The sequence below is a fragment of the Marmota marmota genome, unplaced genomic scaffold (genome assembly GCF_001458135.2).
Source record: "Marmota marmota marmota unplaced genomic scaffold, marMar, whole genome shotgun sequence".
Taxonomy (NCBI): domain Eukaryota; kingdom Metazoa; phylum Chordata; class Mammalia; order Rodentia; family Sciuridae; genus Marmota; species Marmota marmota.
In genome coordinates this window covers 32,572,472-32,599,393 of record NW_025999842.1, presented here as the reverse complement: position 1 = coordinate 32,599,393, position 26,922 = coordinate 32,572,472, and the positions used below count along the sequence as shown (strand labels likewise).

Below are 26,922 nucleotides of genomic sequence, written 5' to 3'. Positions count from 1 at the left end.
AAAGAAATGCATTTGCTTCCCTAGGTTTTTAAATTTTCTAATAGATAAACTATCTTTTCTTAAGAGCAATTGATATTCTTGGCTTTTTTTTCTGCAGGAGAAATAAAATTCTCATTTTTCTAAAAAGAGGATACATTCAACAATTCAGAATATCCTAGGCAAGTGTTTTCTGAGAAGGTTTTCAAGTAGTCACTGACTTTCTCCTTGAGTTCTGGCTGCTCATCTGTTCATTTGGGGTCTAGTTTCTTTCCTGCTCTCTGCCATCACAAATCCACCAGCCTGGCCACAACAGGAAGTCAATGCTGATCACATGAGGATAACTGCTACCTCTGCTGAATGAATGCACCACGGATGGCTACACCACTGGCATTGTTGATCATACAGTTCTGGAGACCCCACCTTGCTTGTGACTTCTGCCAGAGCATCTTTACCTCTGGAAAAATGGTGACATTCTCATCTAATTTTTCCTCCAGAATGAAAGGCCACTCATTGTGTCAAATAATGCACTAAACAGGAGCATTTTTCTTTGAAAAATTGGAAACCTCCTGGAAGGAAACAATATTTTTATCTAAGCACACTGAATTCAAATCAGTGTGATCCAGGAATTGTGCAAATTCCATGCCAACCTACTTTCTTCACTTTCATCAGTAAATTTAGAAAGCACAGATTAGTGTAGCTATATTGAGTCTTTATTTCATTTAATGCTTGTAGCAATGCTCTGTGCTTTCAATATTAGGTTTCTAGGAAACAAATACTCATGCTATAGGATTATGAAAATGACAATTGTAGTTATCTCTATAAACACTCAAAAGTATGAGACATACAAGAATGAGACTAGGAACCAAGAGGTACACATATTTTCAATCAAGAGACAAATTCTGGGCCAAGAGGGAGGATCAGATTTTATACTGAAAGATTTGTTAACAGACTAAATGTAGGAAGCGAGAGAAAAGGTGAGAGTAATAATAGCAGCAGCAACTGTAATAACAATAGTAACAACAACTAGAGATTACTGAAAGCTTCCTATTGTCGAGCATCACAGGAAGTACAATATCTGCATTACCTTGTTTCTTCTCTACAACATCATGGAGGCAAATGTTATTAGTTTTCTAATCATATTATTTCCATTTTTCTGGTAAGAAACTTGAGACACAAATCTATTAAGTAGCTTAAGTTATTAAATGACAGAGCTGCAATTTTTACCAGGGCATAGGCTCTTTCTGTACTCTACTAATTAACAGGCATTTCTATTTCATTGTTCCATTATGTACTGTCAAGTTATTACTACATAAAAATAAATAACAATAAACACTTATCTAAGTAGTGGAACAGTTGTTCAAGGCTATTTGAGGAGGACTGTCATTGCAGAGCACTAAGACTCAGGCCTGTCAATGGAGTTTATCACTCCCATTACAGCTGTTGCTACATTTCCATAATTAGACCTTTGGAAACTCATGGTGAGACAGTATTTTTGAGGAATTGCCATGAGACTTTTGCACGGTTTTCCATTGACCAAATATATTGCACATGCAGAATATACCCTCTACCTTGCAGATCCTGGCTTATCCTGCATGATGTGCTTCACTATTCACACGTTCTATGTGACTCCTTTCCAGTCCTGCTTCTTAGGCCCCCATTTGAAGACTTCCTTTTGCTACTAATCATCTCCACTTGGCTCATTCCAGAATGTCTCTAGTGCTGGCTGTAGTATCATTGGCCTCTGGAGAATGGTGTCATCTCAGTGCTCAGATGACGACACATGCAGCAATGCAGGCAGCCAGGGAGCTGGAGGAAAAGGGCAAAAGACAGGGTGCTACTCTCTTACCTGCTTTGTCAGGTCTGCAGGAGCTGCACCCTTGGGAGCACAGCAAGCTAACCAACCAGTCATGAGGGAGGAAGTGGTTTCTGTTGCAGCTCTAATGAAACTTCAGAGTGATGAATAGCATCAACATTTCTTATTGATGCGGTGTCTTCACTCATCTATAACCATATTGGCTTTTCCATGTTGTGAGTCTAATAGAGGATTTGGTGTAAGCATTGCATGGCCAAGTAATTAAATTAATCTTAGCCTCCTCATTAAGGCTAGTGAGGTTTGTCATACCTGGAGTTTTCACTAATTGCAGAGGAGTCTCCCAAAATGCATTGTCCTTTGTCTTTCTGTGAAGCTGGGTAGTAATTAACTATAAGTAGAAACTTTATGGTAATAACCCCCTGCTTTCCACAGAAACAGACTCCTCACTTGCTGAGGGCCAAGAGAGCACTGGCTTGGCTGCCAGACCCCAGAACTGCTACAGGATACACTGAACAAAGGTAAGCCTTTAAAGCCACAGTCACGTGCCTTGGCCTGGACCTTCATGCATGTCTGAAGTCACATGTGGGGGCTTAGAACTTTAAAAAATTCCCCAAGAGAAATGCTCTGCTGTGAAAAACAGAAACAATCTCTGTCTCACTAGGAATTGTTAATAATTAATTATTCATTGAAATATGCAAATTATTTTTTCTATTGATTTATAATATATATATACCAATGTTCCAAATAAATGGCTTTATGTTTCTCTTTTACTTAATATTTTGAATATAGTATATAACACATTCATGTAATTCAAAATTTTAAAAATTTAGCATATAAGCTTTCCTATCTCAGTTTCTGAACTCTTCCTTACTACCTTTACTAAATACTATTTTCAATTTCTTATGTTGTTGCAGATAGTTTTAATGCACAGAGAAGTAAATACTAACACATACACACATCTTTTTTAAAAAATAAATTTTATTGTGTATATTTAAGGTATGTGATAAAACATCATGGGGTACATACAGAAAATAAAATGGAGACTACAGTGAAGCAAATTAACATATCCATCATCTCACATCAATACCCATTTTTTTGTTTTTGTGGCAAAAATAACTAAAATCTACTTACGTAGCATAAATCAAAACACAGAATAGTTTTATTGCTGATCATCCTCATGCTGTGCAGTAGATATCTAGATATCTACTGTCCATCCCACGTATCTGCTTCTCAGTATCCTTTGACCCACACCTTCCCATTTCCTCTTCATCTATCACCCCTGTCCATGTTAACCACTGTTTTATTCTCTATTGTTGTGTACTTTAATTTGTTTTTCCTTAGCTTCCACATCCAAGTGAGACTGTACAATAGTTTTCTTTCTATGTCTGGCTTATTTAACTGAGCATAATGTCCCCTAGGCTCACCTATGTTATGACAAATGGCATTATCTTTTTCTTTTTTAGGGCTGAATGATATCCCATTGTGTATGTATAATTGTAGAAATACAAAAGTCTACCTTCTAACAAGGGAAAATTCACAATGTCTGACTAGCAGGACAATATGACCCAAAATGAATAGAAAAGCAAGCAATAGAGAAGAACTGATAAATTACACAGATGATAAATCCAAAATAAATAAGGACATTAGAACAGTTGTTACAGCTATGTTTCTAAAAATAGAGGAAAGATTAAACATGATGTTAAAGACATGTAAAAACCACATAGAACTATAAGAGATGAAAAATACATTGTCTATAAGGGATGAAAAGTACAATGTCTGAAATGAAAAATAACATGGGATTAAGAGCAGATTAGAATTAGCAGAGGAAAAGGTTGCTGAACTCAAAGACATAGCAATTGAAACTATTTAAAATGTAACATGAAGAGAGAAAAAGTTGAAAAATATTAGAAAATGCTTCTGAAGGCAATGTTACAAGAAGTATAATAATCAAATAATTAAAACCAGTGATAAAGATAAAAATCTTAAAAGCAGTGTGAATTGGGAGACAGTGAGTCCACATCTTTAACATTCTGGAAGGGAAAAAAAAAAAAAAAAACTATCAGTTAGAATTCAATACCCAGCAAAAATATCTTTCAAAAGCAAAGGCTATTCAAGACTGTTTTAAGGATCAAGTTAAAAATATCTGCTTCTTAAAAAACTGAAAGAAATGAAACAAAATGGAGAAAGTATTTAGAATCCATAGAGCCATGAAAAAGTAATCTCCAGAATATATATGAATCAAGAAGCAAAATGACCAGACTTAAATAGGCACTTTATAAAAGAATTAAAATGGCTGATAAATATATTTAAAGGTACAAAAATCTTCTTAGTAGCTAGAGAACTGCAAATTGTAATCATACCATCAAACACCTATCATATTTGGTCAGAAAGGGAAAGCCCACATTTTTTTTTCATTTTTTTTATGATTTATGAAAAGAGAAAAAATATTTCTTAATATTTTTCCATTTAATAAGAATAGATTCTCATTCATTAATAATCTCATGATAACAATATATAAAAATGATTGAAGTAGTCTACACAAAAAATGCCTGTAAACTGGCTTCCTTATTCATGAGCTGTTAGATGTCCTAAATTAGAACTGATGAATTAGAACATTGGATAAATCAAATTACATTAAATTTTATTAATAATGTTGGCAGTTGTAAAGCTAGGATATTGAAAGGAATATTCTTAATCTGGTAATTAAATTTGAAAGAATTTTTATAATAATTGCTTTGTATTTTTCCAGCTAATAAATTTAATGAGAAGAAAGAAGGAGATTGTGGTTTCACGGTACAAGTACATCTTATTAAAAATAACCATTGTTATGTTTGAAAGGGAGAAAATTGAAAATACAGAGTATGAACTATCTGTTGTTTGTTTCTTTTTCCCTTGTTATGCTTCTGGGAGTGCTTGGGATATAGAAAGTTGTTCACAGATGTTTGCTGGATAGAATTTTGATGTACCAAAACATTTTGGGTTATCTTTAGAAAAGACAGGAATAAACCCTAGTTCAGGTGCTAAATTCCTTGACCTTCACCTTATATCATCTGGCATATTTATCAATATCAACCTTTATAATTGATTGCCTTCAAAATTCAAAGAAATTAAAGTGTTGGGGAGTGATATTGGTCAAATTACACTGTTATATTGTATGCATATACAAATATGTAACAACAAATGCCATCATTATGTGCAACTATAATGCACCAATTTAAAAAATGAGGGGAAAAAACATAAGCTACAAGTAAAATCCACCAAGTGTATATTTAACTTTAGGTTTACCTTAAAACCCCAAATAAGTTCCATTCTACTCAGGAGGATGGAAAATCAATGCTCTAGGGGATAAGAATGATCAATATTCAGTGGAACCAATGATGAAATGCCCACTAGAAAGACAAAAGTAAGGTGGCAAAATTCTTTTCTATAACTTTTCAAGTAATATGTGTATATAGTTCAAATGAAACAATCCACTCAACATTTATTGCGCACCTACTATAGGACCAATACTGTGGCACATTTTAGTCTTAGTTTGATCTTTATAGTAATAACAAAAGTGCATCTATCCTAAATTAGAAGTGTTGGATTACAACACTAAGTAAAATTAAAAATGCTAAGTTAAAAACAGCATTCATCTTAATACAGAATGGAATAAACCATGAAGGCAAATCACAACATTTTGGATTCTCCACCAATTGCTTTAGTAAGGACCAGCAATTTGACAGTCATCTAGAAGCAGAATGGACTGAATGCTCCGGCATCTGCATAAGGACTCAGTTTTGTGCTCATTGGAATTAAGCTTAGTAGTCCTCACATTTTGGGATATAAAAGATTCACAGTACCAAATTGTATTTACAAGACCATGTTTGGTCTGGATGATTTTAAGAACAATTTAAGTGCTTTTCAAGAGTAACTCTGATTACACACTATTTTTAGCTTCACTGTTCACTTTGGGCCTTACCTTACCCAAAGATGCAATTCCACCGAAAAATTGTGCCAAGGTAGGCAGCTGGATGGGATTTTAATTAAGACCAGAACCTGAGAATGGACAGTAATGGACTGGGAAAGCTGCTTGCTCCTGAATCTAGCCATATTATTTTCATCATTTCATCATTTCTGACCACTGTTACTTCTGGTGACTAAAAACTACTCTGACAGTTTTTTTACTTCCAAAGGCGCAAACCTTTTCAGAGCTAGGCTCATAATTGCTTAAGTTGGCTTCAGCTACTCTTGCAGTCTACCTTGATCATCTTAAAGGCAGAACTTGTAAGAGGGATTCACTTGATGCTTTGACTTTTGGCCTTGAAACTTACATTTTTTTTTCTTTTTCCCAATCTTCTTTTCCCTAAACTTCTCCTCCCTGATCTCCTTTTCCCTAACCTCCTTCTTGATCTCCTCTCTGATCTTCTTTTCCCTGATCTTCTCATTCCCTATCTCTCCTCCCTAATCTCATTTTCTCTGAGTCAACTCTATAAAAGCCCCCTGTTCCTGTGGATAGGCAGAATCACAGCCTTTGGGACAGGAGTCCCATGTGTTTCTCCTTTGCTAGCAAAGAATAAACCTCTTTCCTTTTCTCAAGATGTTGTCTTTGCTATTGGGTTGGCATCAAGGACAAGGACCAAGCCTTTGGTTACAAGCTGAGGTCTACTTCATTTCTGTACCTTATTATGACTTGTAAGAGCTTAAAGTTTTTTTAGTGAATAGAAGAGGAATTTAATAACATTTTTCTAGAAGTTCAGATGAAATAGCAGATGTAAAATATAAAGCAGAACACTTGACACATAGTAGACACTGAAAATTGGTCTTTCCTTTCATTTCCATTTCTCCCACCCCCACCAATGCCCTCCTCACAACTGCTTTCACCTGACCCTGTCCCCTTGTGTAAGAGGCAAATTCAGAGGAATTTGCAGAGGGTGACCTCTTCCTGTAAGGAATGATGGGACTCTGATGTGAAATGCACGTTTTAAGAGAAATAGACTCATCAATGAGGACTTTTTATTAGTGATGACCTCATTTCCTTGGAACACTTGTAATAAATTAGCTTATTCATTAATTATGTGATAATTGCTTTTTGTTATAGTCTGAAACTCAATAAACACTATTGAAAACTGCTAATTACAATTATAACAATAATAGACATTGAGATCAACCATGAATGTTATGGAGCCTACTCAATAACAAGCGAGAAAAAATGTTAAAGTGCAAATTCAGTTCTAGGAGAAGTTAACTTATTAAAATCATTTAAATATAAATGCATGGCCAATTTGAACAGCAAAGACTATTTTGACCACCAGAGGGAGCTCACACTTTTAAAAACCCCAAGTTTTCACAACAGCTACTCCAAGTTTTTAAATCAGTAATGATGTTGTCCTGAGTTGGTTTTGGAGGCTTCTTATACTACCAACATGCCAAAGGGATGAGTAAGTGGCAAAAAAATTGTTAATCGATGTAAATATATTCGAAGTGGCTACAAATGTTTTAAAAGATGATTTTGGATCATATATTGTGAAATTATGAATTTAATTTAGTTTTTATTTTTTGCCCCAAACATAGTATTTTTAAGATACTTTTAAAAGCCATGTTTCCCCCAAAAGTGATAGCTGTGGAGTTAACTTATTTTGTTTTCAAGGAATATGGGAGTCTGGTGTCATAATTTCATCACCATATGCATATAAAGTGAATAAGCTCAATGCCACTGCCACAGCCTGATTTATAGGTTCATTGCTCTTTCCCTGGATGGTCATGATAATTTCTTCATTGGTTTCTTCACCCTCCTTGACAACGCCTGTGTAGTGTCTCCCCAAATGCAGTTAACTTTATTAATCACTTTCAGACTAATTTGGGAGTGCCGGGATTCAACCAGGGACTCACACATGCTAAGCACACTGAGCTGTGCCCCTAGCCTCCAGACTAATTTTCATAAAACATGTTTTTGATCACATTACTTTTCTGCTCAAGAAAATAAATCAACAAACTAACACTTGGCATTAAGATCCAACTTAATACTCCCCTCTCTTCAGGCCAACCAGCTCCAGGCTGGAATAACCCTCTCTCCCTGTCTTTCTGAGTTCCCATGGCACTTCTGTTCTTATCTCCTTACTCCTTTATGATGTAATTGCTTGTGAACATGTTTTAGACCACCTCCAAAATCAGCTTCCTTAAAGTCACAAGTCCTTGCTCAGAAACCAGTGGGCAAGCTTGTCTTAGCAGGTAGCTGATGGTGAAGGCCAGCTCAAGAGACTCCAACTTCGGAGACATTCTGAGGTGGAACTGATGAAACTGGAAGTTCTAGCAGCATAAAAAAGCCACTCAGAACTTACTGACTCCCATTAACAGTTTATTATTACTCAAGAGTCTGAGGGTTGACCAGACTCATGTAATTCTTACTTGGAGGCTCAAATGCAATTACAGTTAGGTGGTAGCTAGGCTGTTCATCTGAATGCTCCACCAGGCGGAAGGTCCAAGATGGTTTCTTCTACATGTCTGGCCACCTGACCCAGGATGGCTGAAACCTTTGAGCACGGACCAGGTATTTTACTCTCAATCTATGGCCCCTTATGGCTAGCTCGGGCTAACTCAAAGCATGGTCATCTCAGATTGGACTTCTTACATATGGTCTGGCTTTCCCTGGAACAAGCATTTCAAAAATCCAGGTGGCATTGTCCAGACTTCTTATGCCCTGACCGTGGGAATCACACAGCATTACTTCTTCTATATACCGCCAGCCCAGATCCAATGTGGGAAGGGATCTGGAAATACTGGAAACCATAATTCCCCATTAGGCCATCTTTGAAGCCTACCTACCTTACCTGCTGACATTTTCTTTTTTTTTTTTTCCTGCTGACATTTTCCATGAGGAAAATATCTTTATTTGAAATGTGGAAGGCAGAAGCCAAAAGTAGGCCATCCAGAAGTGTTGGAAAAGATCAGGGTGACAGAAACTTTTTTTTTTTTTTTTGTACCAGGGATTGAACCCAGGGGTGTTTAACCACAGAGCCACATCACCAGCCCTTTTTATTTTTTATTTTGACACAGGGCCTCACTAAGTTGCTGAGCTGGCCTTAAACCTATGATCCTCCTGCTTTAGCCTCTCTATTTGCTGGGATTACAGGTATGTGCCACTGTGTATGGCTAGAAACTTAACACAAAAGGTATGGTTAGTCACTTGTTTAATATAAATGTGGACATTCTTTTATACTCTTCTCATGGAGGGGTAGGATCTATGTTCTTTCCCCTTGAAACTGGACAGAACTTTCTGTTTTGTCTAACAGAGTATAGCAGAATTGATGCTATGCAAATTCCAAAACAAAATCCAAACAGGTGATGCATTTTCAAACTTTAGCATCTGGGAAATCTGACTTCCTTGAGACTACCATGCTATGAGGAAGCCCACACAGCCTGTTCAGGAGACTATATAAAGAGATTTTGAGACCAGATGAAGAAAGAAGGACACCTGTGAAGACTTTCCCAGGATCCTGACCCACAGAAACTGTGACATAGAAAAATGTGTGTATTCAGGTGACTTTACACGTAGCAATAAATAACTGAAACAAATGGATTGAGAAAACTTTGCATTGAATGACAACATGATCTGCCTGCCTGTTCATCTTTGAGCCTTTGTTTCTAACAAGGTAAAAACTTCCATTATAGAGCTCTCATTACCCATCTGTTCCCTTCCAGAGATACTTGCTGAGGCCTGCCTGACAAAGCCTGCAACCTTTGGTTCTGCTGCTGCACCTGCAGATGCATGTGATGACTGCTATGGGTCCACCTCACTTCTACCACATCTGAGCCAGTTTCCAAGCAGGAAACATGCTGGGAGTTGAGATTTAGATACTACCCCCTGGTACTCCCTGACCAATTTTAGATATCTCTTCTAAGGAAGAAAGACTATTGTAACTCCTAGAAGCCAAGTAGATAGAGTCTTCCGAAACACTGTGGCCATTTTCCTCAGCTCATGATGACTTGCCAGGGCCAGGGCCAGCCTGCTGTCCCTACAACCCACTCATCCAAGCATAATTTCTCAGCCTTCCATCAGTAGGTCTCCATTCATCTCATTCTATCCACACTGAAGCAAATTAAAGCCATTTTCTTTTTACCTCTATTTATAAGGAGTCTGACTCATAGTCGGGTAGGGAAGGGGAGCAAGGGAGCAACAGACAACTCTAGGTAAGGTAGAGGGGTGGGGGTTATGGGGTTAGAAATGATGGTGGAATGTGATGGACATTATTATCCAAAGTACATGTATAGAGACATGAATTGATGTGAATATACTATGTATACAACCAGAGATATGAAAAATTGTGCTCTATATGTGTAATAAGAATTGTAATGCATTCTGCTGTCCATATATAAATAAAAAAATAATACTAATAATAATAAAAGACCAAGGGAAGGGAAGACAAAGGAAAGAAGGTAAGGGTCAGGAGACAAGACACTGGCATGTGCAATGAGACCAGGAGCTCTGGATGTGATCCGATGAGGTGAGATGTGAATGTGGTCATCCCCTGTAAAGGAATGGGTGAAGGGACAGAAATATTGAATACACCCTGTTATTCATTTATCATCATCATTTGGATTTGATATGGGATGGGGACTGGGAATTCTTGGTCTATTTGCTCTAGAAAGATGTTTAGATTTTCTCCCATGGTTTTCAGCAGGTAGAAGGAGTCAACTGGGGGCACTAGAGAACCAGCTCTATGTATCCCTAATGGTCCTTCTTGGATGAAATTGAAGGCTGTATTAAGATTTAGGGTGAGCAGGTAGGATGGAGAAATAACTTCAGATACGTTTTTTTTTTTTTTTTAAAAATATGTTTTTAGTTGTAGATGGATACAATACCTTTATTTTATTTATTTATTTTTATGTAGTGCTGGGGATCGAACCCAATGCTTCACACATGCTAGACAAGTGCTCCACCACTGAGTCACAACCCGTGCCCAGATAGGTCTTTTTCACCCCTGTCTTAGGCTGAGTATGGAGTGACTGGTTTCTTTAGCTTTTGATGCTTTTTTTTTTTTTTTTAACTCACTTAAAGGTTAAAGACTTGAAATGGGTCCTGTAACAGAAAAGCCTGGGAGGAAATAGTGTTGGCATGGTGGGGTGAAGCCAAGATTGGAGGGACGCCAGTGCCCAGGCCCGCATGGATTCCTTTTGTCCTTCTCCCTGGCTAAATATTGTCTCTGAAGCACAGTAGAACATTCTTAAGGGAAAATAATGTCCGCTGACCTCATTCCAAGAAAATCAGTAACAACATCCAGTCGTCTTTAAGAGGAAAGACGCTGACACTGGGAAGAGACACTACATTTAGAGAAAGTGCCAGAGCTAAAAGTCACTTTCAGACTCCCCAGTGGGATCTGGGGGCCTTCAATAAACAAAGGCTCTGGTAGGAAGGAAAACGGGGAATCAGCAGAGGGCTGGTAGATTGCAGCAGAGCAGGGACAGTCGCGAGATGAAGACCTGGGCCCAGGGACCCCTGGTTCTCTTCTCCAACAACCCTTGGTCCCTTTTTTTATGAAGCAAGGTTTCAGAGGCCACTCTCTGGCCTGGGTGACTTGGGTACGTCTGGAACTTTCCAGGTATCCGCGAAGGCAGGTTTTGCACTTGTATCTGGGGGAAAATCGGAGGTGCTGAAAGCAGTGGAGATGAAGGGTACCAGAGACCGTCTTGCCAAGTCCTTTCCCAGGCTTTCTGACTCTCTAAGAATGAGGAGAATGCCTCGTTCTGTTTCCTGCCATCAGTGGAGCCCTGGCTCGGGAGGAGGGAGAGTGCGCATTCTGAGAAAACAAACGCACAGGAGAGAAGGACCAGAAGGAGGAAGTGCCAGCTAGGAAACCCCAGTCCTTCAGGGATCCGCTGCACAGTTCACGAGCGAACTGCTTCTCGCAGGAAGTAAGTGAAGCACAAACAGGATCTGAGCGAGGTTGCTTGTTTGGGAATCCAGGAGGCCAGGGCGGGGCAGCGGTGCTCGGGTGCTGCGGCGTCAGCGCCCCCCAGCGCCTCCCAGCACCCCGCCGCTGTGCAAAGCCCCGCTGAGCCCCAGCCCTGGGGCGGCTCAGCCCTCATGGAATTTATATCAGCGGAATTTCTGATCCCAATGTCAGTTACCTTCCTTGGGAGCTGCCTAGCGGGTGTGATTTCCTACGGGAACTTATGTGATATGTGTAGAATATTTTTGCTCAGTTTTAAACGTGATCTATTGGTTTCCTATTTTATGAAAATGCCATTGCCTGAATTGATTATGCTTCAGTGTTTTTTCGACTAACTTCTCCAGTATGTGAAATGTAATAACCAGCCTGAGCCTGCTGGCTGAAGGCTCATCCTTCCATTTTAGCTGAACAGTGGATAACCAGAACTTTCTTATGGATGGTTTTAAGATGGTTTTAGGCGTTAAGATGTGAAGAAATACCCACGGGGTTTTATCACTTGGTATTCAGTACCAGTAGATTACTGAATTTAGGTATTAAAAAGAAAGAAGAAAAATAACATAGGTTAAGACGTCAAAAAAGGCATCTCGCTCCCAGTTTTAAAAAATGGGGACTTGTGCCTGGTGCAGTGGCACCTGCCTGTAATTCTAGCAACTGGGGAGGCTGAGGCAGGAGGATCATAAGCTTGAGATCAGCCTTAGAAATTTAGCAAAGCCCTAAGCAACTTGGACGCTGTCTCAAAACAAAAAATAAAAAGGGCTGGGGATGTAACTCAGTGGTAAAGCGCCCTTGGGTTCAATTCCTAATGCCCCCCCACACACACACACACACACAAAGAGGACTTCTTTCTTAGGTAACACTTCCCACTGTTCCACAAAAGTTGGTGCCTTTCATTTGACTTAACTCATCCCATTTCTATTTTCCAGATCTCCAGTGTAAACAGAATTCATCAACTAAAAAAAATGAGGGGAAAAATCAAACACACTAATTAAAAACAAACAAAATTTTAAAAATTAAAATAAAACCCTTCTTCTAAAGACTTTTTGAGTGGCTTCAGCTTGTGCTCGCCAGATAGCTACTACCTTCTCTGGCTTTCTTTGCTCTAGTACTCTGATAAGCTACATTGCTCTCTTGTGTGCCCCTAGAAGGGGGGATGGGAACACCTTTATACAACAATGGGGTTGGGGTCAAGGAGCAAAGGGAATGGCAGCTTTCCAAGTTCAACATGGGCAAGTTTTTATCCCAAGGAATTTACAGACTGCTTCTGCAGCACAATGATACTACAAGATACAGCACAATGATTTCTTTGCATGCTTCCTGCACATTCCACAGAGAGGGCCTGGATTTGGGATGACCTGTTTTGACATTTTCCTTACACTTTTTTTTTGTTCTTGTTTGATAATCTAACTTGAACTTCTTTTTTGGAAACAATCACCTGGCAAGGATTAATCTTAGATAGCACTGGGGAGTCACTAGACACAACTGGGTTCTTATATGGGTAGAATTGTCTCTTTTAAATGGAGTGCCCTGCAATGATTGGTGGGAATTCAGCTGACTGTGGAACAATCCTTTTTGCACAGCTGTTGGTCAAGGCAGTGCTTCATCAAAGTGATAGAAGCTGCAATAGAAATTTATGACGATTGAAGATCACTTAACAAAATGTGTCAAATGACTTTATTTCCCTCCTTTATCCCATCTACTCTGGAAGCCGAGGCATGAGGATTATAAGTTCGAGTGAAGCCTGGGCAATTTAATGAGACCCTTTCTCAAAATAAAAAATAGAAAGGGATGGGGATGTAGCTCACTATTGAGTAATTGCTTACCATGTGCGAGGCTCTCTAGTCAATCCCCATTACCTTAAAAAAAAAGCTATATTTCTATATTTGCTTTCATTGGAGACTCATAATATAGATTTAAGCTGCCCAATTTCAACCACTAGAGAGGCAAGCTGAACTAGATACTTCTAGTCCACTCAGTGGTTAATGATCTGTACTGAGAGCTTCCAGAAGACTAACTATTTGGTGCTCATCCAGCAGTGTTATGTTCTAATGTTGAAGGAAAACACAGCTACTCTTGATTTACTTAGAAACTGTGTGGTAGTCTCCAGTATAGTGCATTCTAAAATAATTTAACATAAATTTCAGCTCTGCATGGTTTCTATTACACATACATAAGACATGATTCCACATGGGCATATAGCAATAGTCCAGGTCTGTCTGAATGTTAGTAATAGGAATTTATTTGTATCAGGACATGTTTGGATAAGCTTCCAGAAAGTCCATTGGTATGAAGGCTCAATTAATTTTCCAGGAGAGATAATTGTTGATATATCAGGAATCAAAGACTCATCCCTCCATTTCCTGAGCTTGAGAGAGAGGTAACGTGATTGTACCATTTGAAAATAAGAGTGTCATCAGCAACTATTCAGCTAAAGGATATTTTATTGGCTATTTTTGGTTTAGCATTCCATTTTCTAACCTACTGCAAAGTGGACTGGAAAATTAGAAAAATGTATGCCCAAGATTATTTGTTGAAGCATTATTTGTTCATCAGCAACAACTCAAATGTCCATTAATAAAGAATCCTTAATTATAATGTATCTCCAGAGTGGAGTATTATATAGCTATAAAAGAAATGAATAATATCTTAATATACCACCATGGAATATTTCTAGTATATGTTGTTAATAAATTAAATGTTAATATGAGATCACAAAAACTCAGAACAAAAAATGAAAAATATAACTGAATTATATATTGAGTTGATGGTACACTTCTTCAGAAGGGAAATATTTAAAGTGTCTTTAAAATCCAAGAGTAGACTAATGATCCCAAATGGGATAAACCCTTAAAACAAAAGGAACTGCAGAAGAAACCCACAAAACAGAAACAAAACAAAACAAACTTCAAATGTTTTCAGTAATTATATTGTTGAAAGTTTGCTATTATTATTCTGAGGATATTTCATGTTTCATGGGATAAAACAAGTGAACTATTACGTAGGCATTGTTGGGAACTAGGATTTGGGGTTGTAAAACAGATGTAGACATAAGTAGGATTTTTAAAAAGTGCTGTACTCTTGAATTAGAATTTGAATCAGAAACTTTACTATAAATGTGATATTTTATCTATGTCTCTATTTGTCCATTCTTTCTTCCTTCCTCCCTTTCTTCTTTCTTTCCTTCCTTCCTTCCATGCATCCATGCATCCATCCAATCACCCATCTTTAATCTAGCATTTTCCCCTGAAGGAACCTAGAAACAGTGAGCAAACTTTTAGCAACGAGAATCCCTAACACAGAGATGATGATCTCCTAAGATCCAGGGCTTATTAGAGAGATGCCTGACTTCAGGTCTGAGTGCAAAAATTTTCAAGAGGAACTTTCAATATGTGGTCCTCCCTGAAAACAAGAATATTATTAAAGACCACTGTGGTTGGATCAGGAGTTAGGAACACACTTGAAAGTGCTTCCATTTGAATACCAATGAAAAATAAAACTACAATGAGTTGAAGTACACCAATTATATTTTAATTTTTAAGTTTACAAAGAGTTTATGAAAAAAACAAGTTCCCTGGAAAGTGATGTCAGTGTGGCGTTGACAAATCTCATGGACAGGTCAAAGGCAACAGTATGACAACAGCAATTTTACCATAAAGCAGCAGAGCAGAGGTCAGAAATTAATATTGGCATAGTAGCAGCAGCAATAGCAAGAATCAGGAGGCATCATGGAGATGCTGGGACCTGGCTAGTGGGCCAGGTGATGAAAAAGATAAAGGTTGACCTAGGCCAGGAATGACTGATAGGGACAGCAATCCACAGATAGCTTCCACCTTTCCATTCACCTCCCAGTGGTCTCCTTCCCCTGCACCCCCTTTCAGTAATTGAGGAATGAATCTAGGGATGCTCTTTCACTGAGCTATATCCCCACCCCTTTTTAAATTTTTTATTTTGAGACAGGGTCTTGCTAAGTTGCCCAGGATGGCCTTGAACTTTCGATTCTCTGCCTCAGCCTCCTGAGTGGCTGGGATTACAGTTGTGCCTGGCAGGTTGTCTCCTTCTCGATGCTATGATATAGACAATTTTAAGTGTTTAACATTAGGGAAATTAAGTCTGTTACCCTGAGAATCTCATATTCTTGTAGAAAAACATAAAGATCTTTATTATGAAAATCAATCAATTTTATTAGAAGCCAAAACGTTTTTCTGCATTTCTTTCAAGTAGAAAATCTGTCTGAAAACTAAGATCCTCTGTAGCCATCTCACAGGGATTCGTATCTGCAAAGGGGTTTTCCCTGCAGTGTAAACACTCCACAGTCCACCAATATGTCCTCTTCACTACTGCTCTCCAAAAGCTAAATAAGTGACTCAGCTCAGTTTGGCTTTAAATTGTCTGTAGATACTATCAGGTACTTCTGCAGGGGTTATGTCTGAGTAGTGACTGGGGCTCAGCCTGCTTTGCTTGTGAGGTCTGATATATTTCCTGACTGAGGTACTATGATTGGATTTATATATTTTTATGACCGCAGGCTTATTTCCTGGTTTCTCAGATTTAAAGAAACTATTTAAATACACTTCCTTATTCTCTTTTGATTGAATCTATGGTGGTAATAAAAAAATAAAGAAAAGCTGTGCAGAGAGGCAACAATGACTCTAACTTCTAGTCAATTTGGATGACAACCAAGGCCTAAAGTGCAAGAAAATGAAAATATTCCTTGCGTTAAAAACTCTAGCAAGTGTAACCAAACCCTGCAGTATCCACGATGTTCCATATGTTGGAGAGAGAAGTGATCCATGGAGTTTTAAGCCTAGAGACCTAGAAGCTGGAAGAAGCAGTTTCATAGAATATCCTCTTAGCTATCTGGTCTCATGCACAAATTTAAAATCTCCAGGTCCCACATTTAGGGAGTGTTGAGAGCCACAGCAGAAGGGGCCCCAGCAAACTTCCAGCTGCCGGCTGATGATTGGCTCACAGCGGCCCCAGCAACATCTAGCTGATTGGCTCCTCTGCGGTGATGCTCATTGGGCTGTTTCCCTGCCCTTTCAGACCACGGAGCTGCTCATTGGGGGACTTTTTTGGCTCCGCCCACGTGACCCAGCCAATCGGCCTCAAGAGCAGGAGGATTGTGGGAGGTGGAGAGAAGCTTGTGTGGGAGAGAGAGGCTTGTGGAAAGCCGGTGGTGGCAGTTGAGGCTCTGAGGGTTTTTCCTGAGAGGCTGTTTTGTTTGGCGTGTGTGGTTCTAAAAATAAAGTTAGTTTCTTTTGACAAGTGGCTCCTGATTGTGCCCAGCCAGACTGCGGCATTTGGTGGCTCGCACGGGGAGCGACTGAGGGTAAGTGAACTGCTCGCCCCTGAGGGCAGGGCAAGAGGATGGGTAGCCATTTTAAGATTCTTCTTTTGTTATTTTGTTTCACTTTTGTTTTAAGTTGCCTGTCCCTGGAGATGTGTAAGATGGAAGAAAAACCGCTCACATCTGAGGAACAGATAGGGAGAAAGGACGGATGGACATTTCAGGAGGCTATTATAATGATTTTGTGTTGTTCCAATTTTGTTTCACTCTGTTTCAGTTTTGTTAGGCGTTATCTTGTTGGGTTGTATTATAGTAGAAATACGGGATCAGAAATTAGTAAAAAACAAACTGAAAGAGTGTTAAGTAAATTGTTAGAGGAAGGAGGCATCTCAGTAAAATCAAGAACAATCAGGGCATACGTTGATACAATACAAAAATGTAGCCCATGGCTTTTTAAGGAGGAGTTGTTAAATATATCACAATGGAACCATCATGGTGAAGATTTAAAAAGAATAGAAAAGAAAAGCCCAGGGACTCTGCCAGTTGGCACATTGCCATTGTGGACGTTCATATCTTGTTTGCTTAGTCCAAAGCCTTCAGTTCAGACAATGGTAGAGGAAGAAGAAGACATAATGATTCAAGTAAAAGAGAAGGTCTCTCAAGTTAGTCAGACAGAGGAAAAGATTCAAGTAAAAGAGAAGGCCTCTCAAGCTAGTCAGACAGAGAAAGAAAGTGTAAAACAGAAAAAGCCATCAGGGGGAAAGTTACAACAGGAGACTGCTACTAACACCTTTCTATCACCAGAGGACGTAAGTGTCCAACTAACAAGGCCACCTCCATATGCTGGGAGGTCCCCAACCCCCGCAGTTGATAGTTGGGATCCTGAGACAAGATCTCAAATATTAACATGCCCTGTATTTGAGGCAGGAGGGCAGCGATTTTACCAAGTTTTAAATTTCAAAACAGTGAAGCAGCTAAAAGAGGCTGTAACAACCTATGGTCCTCAAGCACCCTTCACTGTAAGCATGGTCGAATCCATTAACAACTTGAACATGACGCCAGCAGATTGGGCTAATATGTGTAAAGCTGTGCTAAATGGAGGACAATACCTGTTATGGAAGGTTGCCAATGAGGAATTTTGCAAGGAGACGGCTAGGCGAAATGCAGCAGCTGGTTATCCTCAGAGAAATCTAGATATGTTGTTAGGAAAGGGACCTTATGAGGATCAGCAGCAACAAATTGCATATGATCCTGGTGTATACGCACAAATTGCTGCAGATGCAATTAAGGCATGGAAGACTTTACAAGGACATGGAGGTTTACAAGGTCAATTATCTAAGGTAATACAAGGAGCTAATGAACCTTATGCTGAATTTGTAGATAGGCTTATTCAAACAGCTACCAGAGTTTTTGGGAATACAGAACAAGCAATGCCATTACTAAAACACCTGGCTTATGAGCAAGCGAATCGTTGGTGCAGAGATATCATTAGACCATGGAAACATGAAGATTTAAACACATATATTAAATTATGTAGAGACATTAATGAACAAGAGCAAGTCGTGGCAGCTGCAGTAAAACAGGCTTTAGATGCCAGAGACATTAATGAACAAGGGCAAATTGTGGCAGCTGCAGTAAAACAGGCTTTAGATGCCAGGCCAAGAACATGCTACAATTGTGAACAAACAGGACATTTTAAAAGGAATTGCCCCATTGGAGGAGGGTTTAACAAAACTAGGTATCAAAGGAGTAGAATACCAGGTATTTGCCCACGATGCCGTAGAGGGAGACATTGGGCTAATGAATGCCGTTCTCAAACCACCATAGAGGGTACTCCATTATCAAAAAACGAACAAGGACCAGGTGTTTATCCACGATATCGTGGAGAAAGGCATCGGGCTCCATTGCCAAAAAATGGACAGGGGGGCCCAATGCTCCGGGGCCCAAAACCACAAATATACGGAGCACTGGAGGAACCCAGCAACCCCATCAGGGTAGTGCCCAGGACACATTGTCCATCAGATCCCTCATCAGACAAACCAGAGGGAGCGCAGGGTTGGACATCTGCGCCTCCGCCAGAGCAGTACTAACTCCAGAGATGGGAGTTCAAATCATTCCCACAGGGGTGAAAGGACCTCTTCCCAAAGGAACAGTAGGCTTATTATTGGGACGCAGCTCTTCTACTCTAAAAGGACTTATGATAAGTCCTGGGGTAATTGATCCCGATTATGAAGGTGAAATAAAAATTATAGCCAGTTCTCCAAAGGGTATATCAGTAATTTCACCAGGAGATAGAATAGCACAGTTACTAATAATACCCAGCCTACATGATAAATTTTCCAGTCGTACTGTAGAAAGAGGTTCCAAGGGATTAGGCTCCACAGGTGTAGATTGGGCTATGCTTTCTTTAAATTTAGATTCTCGCCCCATGCTAAAACTAAATATTCAAGGACATGAATTTAATGGGCTACTGGATACAGGTGCAGACCTTAGCATCATCTCTCGTCAAGAATGGCCAAAACATTGGCCATTACAACAAGCCACTCAAACGCTTCGAGGCCTAGGAGTGGCGACTAATCCCCATAGAAGTGCAATGGTATTAGATTGGAAGGATCCTGAAGGATGTGAAGGAACTATACAGCCATATGTATTGGATCATCTTCCCGTAAATTTATGGGGACGAGATGTCCTAGATCAATTAGGTTTGACATTAACAAATAACATCAACCAAAATGCACCCACTATTATGACTAGACAAGGTTTTAGGAAAGGAAAAAGATTAGAAAAACAAGAACAAGGTATAGCAGCACCAATACAAATAGATCAAGGAACAGACAGACATGGGTTGGATTTTCAGAAAGGGCCACTGAGACAATAAAAATTACTTGGAAATCAGAAAGACCAGTATGGGTTCCTCAGTGGCCCCTGACTAAAGAAAAGATACAAGCAGCCCATGACCTGGTCAAACAACAATTAGCAGAAGGACATATACAACCTTCTGTATCTCCCCATAATACTCCCATTTTTGTCATCAAAAAGAAATCTGGTAAATGGAGATTATTGCAAGATTTAAGAGCCATTAATAATGAGATGGTTATTATGGGACCTGCTCAATCAGGGATTCCTCAATTGTCTGCTTTGCCAAAAACCTGGTATGTTTTAGTTATAGATATTAAAGATTGTTTTTTTTCAATTCCAATTCATCCTGAGGATAGTCCACGTTTTGCATTTACTATCCCTGCACTGAATCATGAAGGTCCTGATCAGAGATATGAATGGAAAGTACTCCCTCAAGGGATGGCTAACAGCCCAACTATGTGTCAAATTTATGTTAACAAAGTAATCCAGCCACTTAGAAATCAAAATCCTGAACTACAAATATTTCACTATATGGATGATGTATTATTAGCACACAAAGATAAAAACACATTGCTAGAATGTTATGCCACACTTACAAACTTATTAAAAAATTATAATCTAGAGATAGCAATAGATAAAGTACAATTAAATTTTCCAATTAATTATTTAGGAGTTCTATTATCCTCAACCATGGTCCGTCCACCAAAAATTCAAATACGAGTAGATCAACTCAAATCACTTAATGACTTTCAAAAGTTATTAGGAGACATAAATTGGATAAGGCCTTATTTAGGTATACCAACAGGAGAGTTGGGACCTTTATTTGATATCCTAAAAGGTCCATCAGATCCAAATTCACCCCGAATGTTAACGCCTGAAGCAAGAAAGGCATTAAAAATCATTGAAACATATATGGAAAATATGCATTTGGATAGAATTGATATAAGTTTGCCTTTATTATTTATTGTACTACCAACAAAAAATATTCCTACAGGAGTATTTTGGCAAGAAGGTCCATTATTATGGATACATTTATCTTATTCTCCTAACACTATTCTTACTAGGTATCCTGAGGCTGTAGGACAATTAATACTCAAAGGAATAAAAGCAGCAAAGGGAGTGTTTGGAATTTCTCCCAATAAAATTATTACTCCATATACTATGAATCAAATTGATGAGTTAGCTAATGAGTTAAATACTTGGGCAATAATCATGTGCAAATCTAATGTTTCATTTGATAACCACTTACCATCTAATCCTTTATTGTCTTTTTGGTCATTGCATCCTGTAATTTTTCCAAAAATGACAAGAAAAACACCTATCATGAATGCTCCAAATATATTCACTGATGGGTCAAATAATGGTACAGCAGCAGTAGTTACCCCTGATCAAACTTTTACATTTTTAGTACCCAAACAATCAGCTCAAAAGGTAGAGCTTAATGCAGTTTTACAAGCTTTTGTGATGTTTAAAGATTCTGTATTTAATTTATTTTCTGATAGTCAGTATGTAGTTAATGCTATAGTATCTCTTGAAGATGCTGGTAGGATTTCCCCTTCTTCTACTGTTTTCTCTTTGCTTTCCACTATACAAAGTCTAATCTGGGACAGAAAAGATCCATTCTTTATAGGACATATCAGGGCACATACAGGATTGCCTGGAGCCCTTAGTTTGGGCAATGATTTAGCAGATAAAACTACACATGACATACATATTTTCTCTACACTAGAAGAAGCTATAAATTTTCATAAAAAGTTCCATGTCAATGCTAATACTTTACAAAAGCGTTTTAAAATAACTAAGGAACAAGCTAGACAAATAATAAAACAATGTCAAAATTGTGTGACCTTTTTACCACAAGTTAATCTTGGAGTCAATCCTAGAGGATTGATACCTAACCATATTTGGCAGATGGACGTCACACACTTGCCAGAATTTGGAAAATTAAAATATTTGCATGTTACAGTTGATACTTCTTCTGGATTTTTGATGGGCTCCCTTCATGCCGGAGAAAAAACTAAAGATGTTATAGCTCATTGCTTACAAAATTTTGCCACTGTGGGTGTTCCAAAACAGTTAAAAACAGATAATGCCCCTGGTTATACTTCTACCTCTTTTAAACAATTTTGCTCAACATTTGGCATTACTCATATAACAGGAATCCCATACAATCCACAGGGACAAGGCATAGTTGAAAGAGCTCATCAAACTATTAAAATGTACTTATTAAAGCAAAAAGAAGGAATTGGGAAGGGGTATATATTCCCCAAAGATAAACTTAAAATAACCCTTTTTACTCTAAACTTTTTAAATTTGGATTCATCAGGACTTAGTGCTGCGGAAAGGCATATGTGTCCAAAAAATGTACATAAGCCCAAGGTACTTTGGAAGGATATTCTAACAGGACAATGGAAAGGTCCTGACCCAGTAATTGTCTGGAGTCGGGGGTCTGTTTGTGTGTTTCCACAGGGAGAACAGCAGCCGATTTGGATTCCAGAGAGATTAACCAAGGTCCTGACCCAGTGATTGTCTGGAGTCGGGGGTCTGTTTATGTGTTTCCACAGGGAGAACAGCAGCCGATTTGGATTCCAGAAAGATTAACTAAAGCGATTTCTACAGACCAAAAAGAAGATGATTTGGCTCAAATCCATAACAACTGATATCCAAAACTCCAGTTTGGCTATTCTTACATCTGCAACAGAACCAGGATGCTTTTTTCAATATCTATTTTATTATTGCCCTTTGCCATATCATGAAGTTCTATTTTGTTTTTTGAGCTCATACAGACCTAGGTTAATGTTTTGCTGATCAGTTCTATTTTTTGACTATAGAGTTTTTAAACATTGCAATGGAGATTTCACCTGTAAAAAGTTATAAGGCCTTTACTATAATGTTATGTGTTGTATGTATTATATTATGTGTGCACACTTGTGTTTTGTGTTATATGTTTGAATGTATGTATGTCCATATATCATATATGATGAGCGCTCATGATAAAATGGATCCAAATATTTTTTTTTAATTCACGTGATTTAAATGGTTTAATTTAATTGGGTAAACAGCTGTTAAAGATTGTTTTAATATGTGAACACAAAAGAAGGTTAACAGATCTGTTTGTTTACTTTCACCTTTCCTTTTCATTATATTTAATAATTCTCTTAAAGATAATGTAAATTGTTAAGAAAATTGTTTTCTTTTAGTGCCTTCTGTAATGTTACATAATTTTTTCTTTAGCCATTATTGCCAGAATTCCTATCTTCATCCCAGTGCTGGTGAAGTCAAAGATAAAACCAATCTACAGCTTCTACAATAGCCATCACTGAACTGCTTGCAGAACTTGCCTGGACACATTGTGAGCTCACCTGTATGCATTGTGAACTATCTGTTGGTGCAGCGACTTGTGGTAGTGTTGGGGTATTTTTGCTGATGATGTCATCGGTGGTACAATTTTTCCAAAAGGAGCCGTCAATTGGCTTGGTGTATCTTCCTCCCTTCTGCTTGTCATGATCGTCCAGCTAAAATTTGGGGGCCAACAGAGGTGAGGCAAAGAACCTCACCCCCCCGCTGGTACAAAGACCTCTCCACAGGTGTGGCTGTATATTGGACCGGTAGTCAATGACGGGTAAGATCCAATTGCAATGGTACCAACCTAACGGGTAAGGACCATATGTACTATTGGACAACCTAAGGCAGGCACGGTCCCTAAGCCACATGCTTTTTGTTTAAACAGAGGGGGAGATGTTGAGAGCCACAGCCGAAGGGGCCCCAGCAAACTTCCAGCTGCCAGCAAACTTCCAGCTGCCGGCTGATGATTGGCTCACAGCGGCCCCAGCAACATCTAGCTGATTGGCTCCTCGGCCCCAGCAACATCTAGCTGATTGGCTCCTCTGCGGTGATGCTCATTGGGCTGTTTCCCTGCCCTTTCAGACCACAGAGCTGCTCATTGGGGGACTTTTTTGGCTCCGCCCACGTGACCCAGCCAATCGGCCTCAAGAGCAGGAGGATTGTGGGAGGTGGAGAGAAGCTTGTGTGGGAGAGAGAGGCTTGTGGAAAGCCAGTGGTGGCAGTTGAGGCTCTGAGGGTTTTTCCTGAGAGGCTGTTTTGTTTGGCGTGTATGGTTCTAAAAATAAAGTTAGTTTCTTTTGACAAGTGGCTCCTGATTGTGCCCAGCCAGACTGCGGCAACGGAGTCAATCACTGTGGATCAAAAATATTTGAAAAGAAAAGTTATGACATTGAATATGTACAGTCTTTTGTTTTCCTTGTGATTGTCACCCCCCCAAAAAAAGTCCAGTATAACAACTATTTACATGGCATTTGCATGGCATTTAAAGCATCTCTAGCAATCTAGAGATGGTAATAACTATATGGGAGTGGGAAAAAGAAAGAGGGAAGGAAGGAAGGAAATGGGAAAAGAATGAAAGAAAATGTGTGTAGGTTATATACAAATATTATGCCATTTTATATAAGGGACTTGAACATTCGATGATTTTGATATATGCAAGGTTTTCCTAGAACCAATTTCTTGTGGATAATGAAAAATGTCTATACTGATAAATCTGAAACCTCTCCTGTTCTTCCTCTCTCTCTCTCTCTCTCTCTCTTTCTTTCTGGTACTGGGGAATGGAATCCAAGGATGCTCTACCACTGAGCTACAGCCCTTTTTATTTTTTATTTTGAGACAGTCTCATTAAGTTGCCCAAGTTAGCCTTAGACTTGTAATCCTGTAATCCTGCTGCCTCAAACTCCCCAGTAGCTGCAATTACAGGCTTGCACCACCATAAGCAGTGACATACCATTTCTCCCCTTGCAATAACCTTTGGCAATACACCCTTCCACCCAAATGAAATTAAGCTCTTCTACAGCTGATCTCACTTCAGACCAAAACTGAAGGGAGTTGAACATTGGTTAAAGGAAAGTGTATAAACTTTTTAGCTTATATAGCAAAATATAACACCCAAAAGAACAGATGTTTTTGTTATCTGCTATAAATAGTCAATTTGACCACTATTTGGTGGTATGTTTATTATTATAATAGCATCTGAGTCTTAAAACAAGGTTCTGAAGTATCATTCTGGCTTACATGTTTGATTCTGTGAAAGTGTTTGGGAACTGAAATTCTGGCTCATTTCCCCTACTAAACTTGCATGGGTATATATGGTTTTCTGAAATTGAGCAGGACAAATTCCTGATGACTGCACCTGGGCATATTTATGAAAGGGCTCAGGAGGTTGCTTAGGTGGTTGTACCCCAAGAAAGCTTTATAAGATAGATGCTTTATGAGAAATGTTTGAAGAAGGAAAGGGACAGACAGGAGAGGACAGATCAGGGAAAAGTTTAGAGGGGAAGAGAAGGACTGGAATTGTCAGAATCGGGTTAAGTGATGTGGTAGGAAGTAGAATTTACTGGCTAGAACGGAGACATTCATTCTGTGTAGTTAAGCAAAGGGATGCTATGGAAGTGGCAGTTGGTAACTGGCCTTAAACCTGTGATTAGGACCTCTAATTTAAAGCAGTAGAACACTGCCAAATTGAATCTATTGAATGACTGAGTGGAAACTAATGGTGAATTTCTGAGTGTGGATACATATTTCTATGTAGGAAAATGGGGGTCATTAAAAAAGACACGAGAAAGCCCCTTAGTCTCTATATGTGAACCTGGTGGAAAGGAGTCTAGATAAGGTGGAGGAATCCGTCCCAAAGAGACAGGAGTTGAGTCTAAACAGTAGAAAGAGATGGGCACCAGTGGCTTGGGAGGCTGAAGCAGGAGGATCGTGAGTTCAAAGCCAACCTCAGCAATTTAGCAAGGCCCTAAGCAATTCAGAGTAAGTACCCTGTCTCTAAATAAAATACATTTTAAAAAGGTCTGGGGATGTGGCTCAGTAGTTATGTGCCTCTGGGTTCAATCCCCAGTACCAAAAAATAAACAACAACAACAACAACAACAAAACCACTAGTAAGAGAAGTATTTAAAGAGTTGAATGCCAGGAAAGGAATACTGTGAAGAGCAACTCTAGGGTTATATATGAGGTGAAAGAAAGATCTTGGTTGAAGGGAAAGAGGGAAGTATCACCATTGGTGACAGTGGAGAAAGTGGAAAGATTATTGCAGTGGAAAGAACCATCACTGCTTGTAGAAAGGTGGGTAGCGGCTTCTTGAAAGGTATAGTACAAAGCAGTGTGTAAGCCTTTTTCAGATGTCTAAAGATCATGTTCAAGATTGATGTGGGTTACCTGAAAGACTTTTCAGAAGGATGCTTATTTTGGTGTTCGCCCTACTGATGGCTGTTTGGCTCACAAACGTACCTTTTAGCAGCTGGTGATTTCTTCCAGAGCACCAATTTCTTGGTCTTGGGGAGGAACACTTGGGAGTTTGAAAGGAATCCATGGAGCACACCTAAAAAAAAGTAGAGGAAACTAGGAAAGCAGGCAGATAAAAGCAGAGGGAATACGCCAAGCCACGAGGCTCAGTTTTTCTTAACGAGTGATGGAGAACTGTTGATGCTTTGTCAGTCCTGGGATTGAATGACATAGTCACTTGAACATGTTAGAAAAACCCAAGCAGCAGCAGTAGGGATGGCCGATGGAGGAGAGGACATCCTACAGGTGAGAACCCCTACTAGAAGGGAATATTTAAAGCAATGAGATATTCAGTTTACTAGAAAACATTAGTCATGAAGATGCCCAAACTGAGACAAGTGAACATCATGGGCTCAGACCCCATGACCTTTAGACTTAAAGCCATGGCATCTGTGGTAAAAGGGAGAATACCAAGCATCACAAAACAGCCAGCTCTTACAGGGAGAGTTTGTGGATTGGGATTGTTGGCGGGGCTGTGGTTTCTGTGCCGAAAATCCACTCCGCGGGAGCCACCATTTGCTTTCTGCTTGCTGTCTTGATGGCTCCGTATACATTGTCCGGCAGCCGCACCTAGAGGTTGGAGCTGGGCTGTGTGCCGAGCCCTGTCCTCCGAAGGCTGGACTGCAGCCTCGAGCGCCTCGGTGGCCTGTTCGCCGCTGCACCCTCGGGCAGAGGCTGCTCTGGGGTCGTTCTGCACCCCC

The 26,922-nt window shown here is 39.3% G+C and overlaps 1 long non-coding RNA gene across 1 annotated transcript in view; it reads left to right on the top strand.

Moving 5' to 3' along the window:
* Positions 1-10,851: 10,851 nt before the first annotated feature.
* The window catches only part of LOC125612723, a 43,007-nt gene continuing 26,936 nt past the window's right edge, over positions 10,852-26,922 (top strand). Inside the window, exon 1 of the long non-coding RNA XR_007343200.1 lies at positions 10,852-11,683. This is a non-coding gene — a long non-coding RNA (uncharacterized LOC125612723). The remainder of the gene's footprint in view (positions 11,684-26,922) is intronic.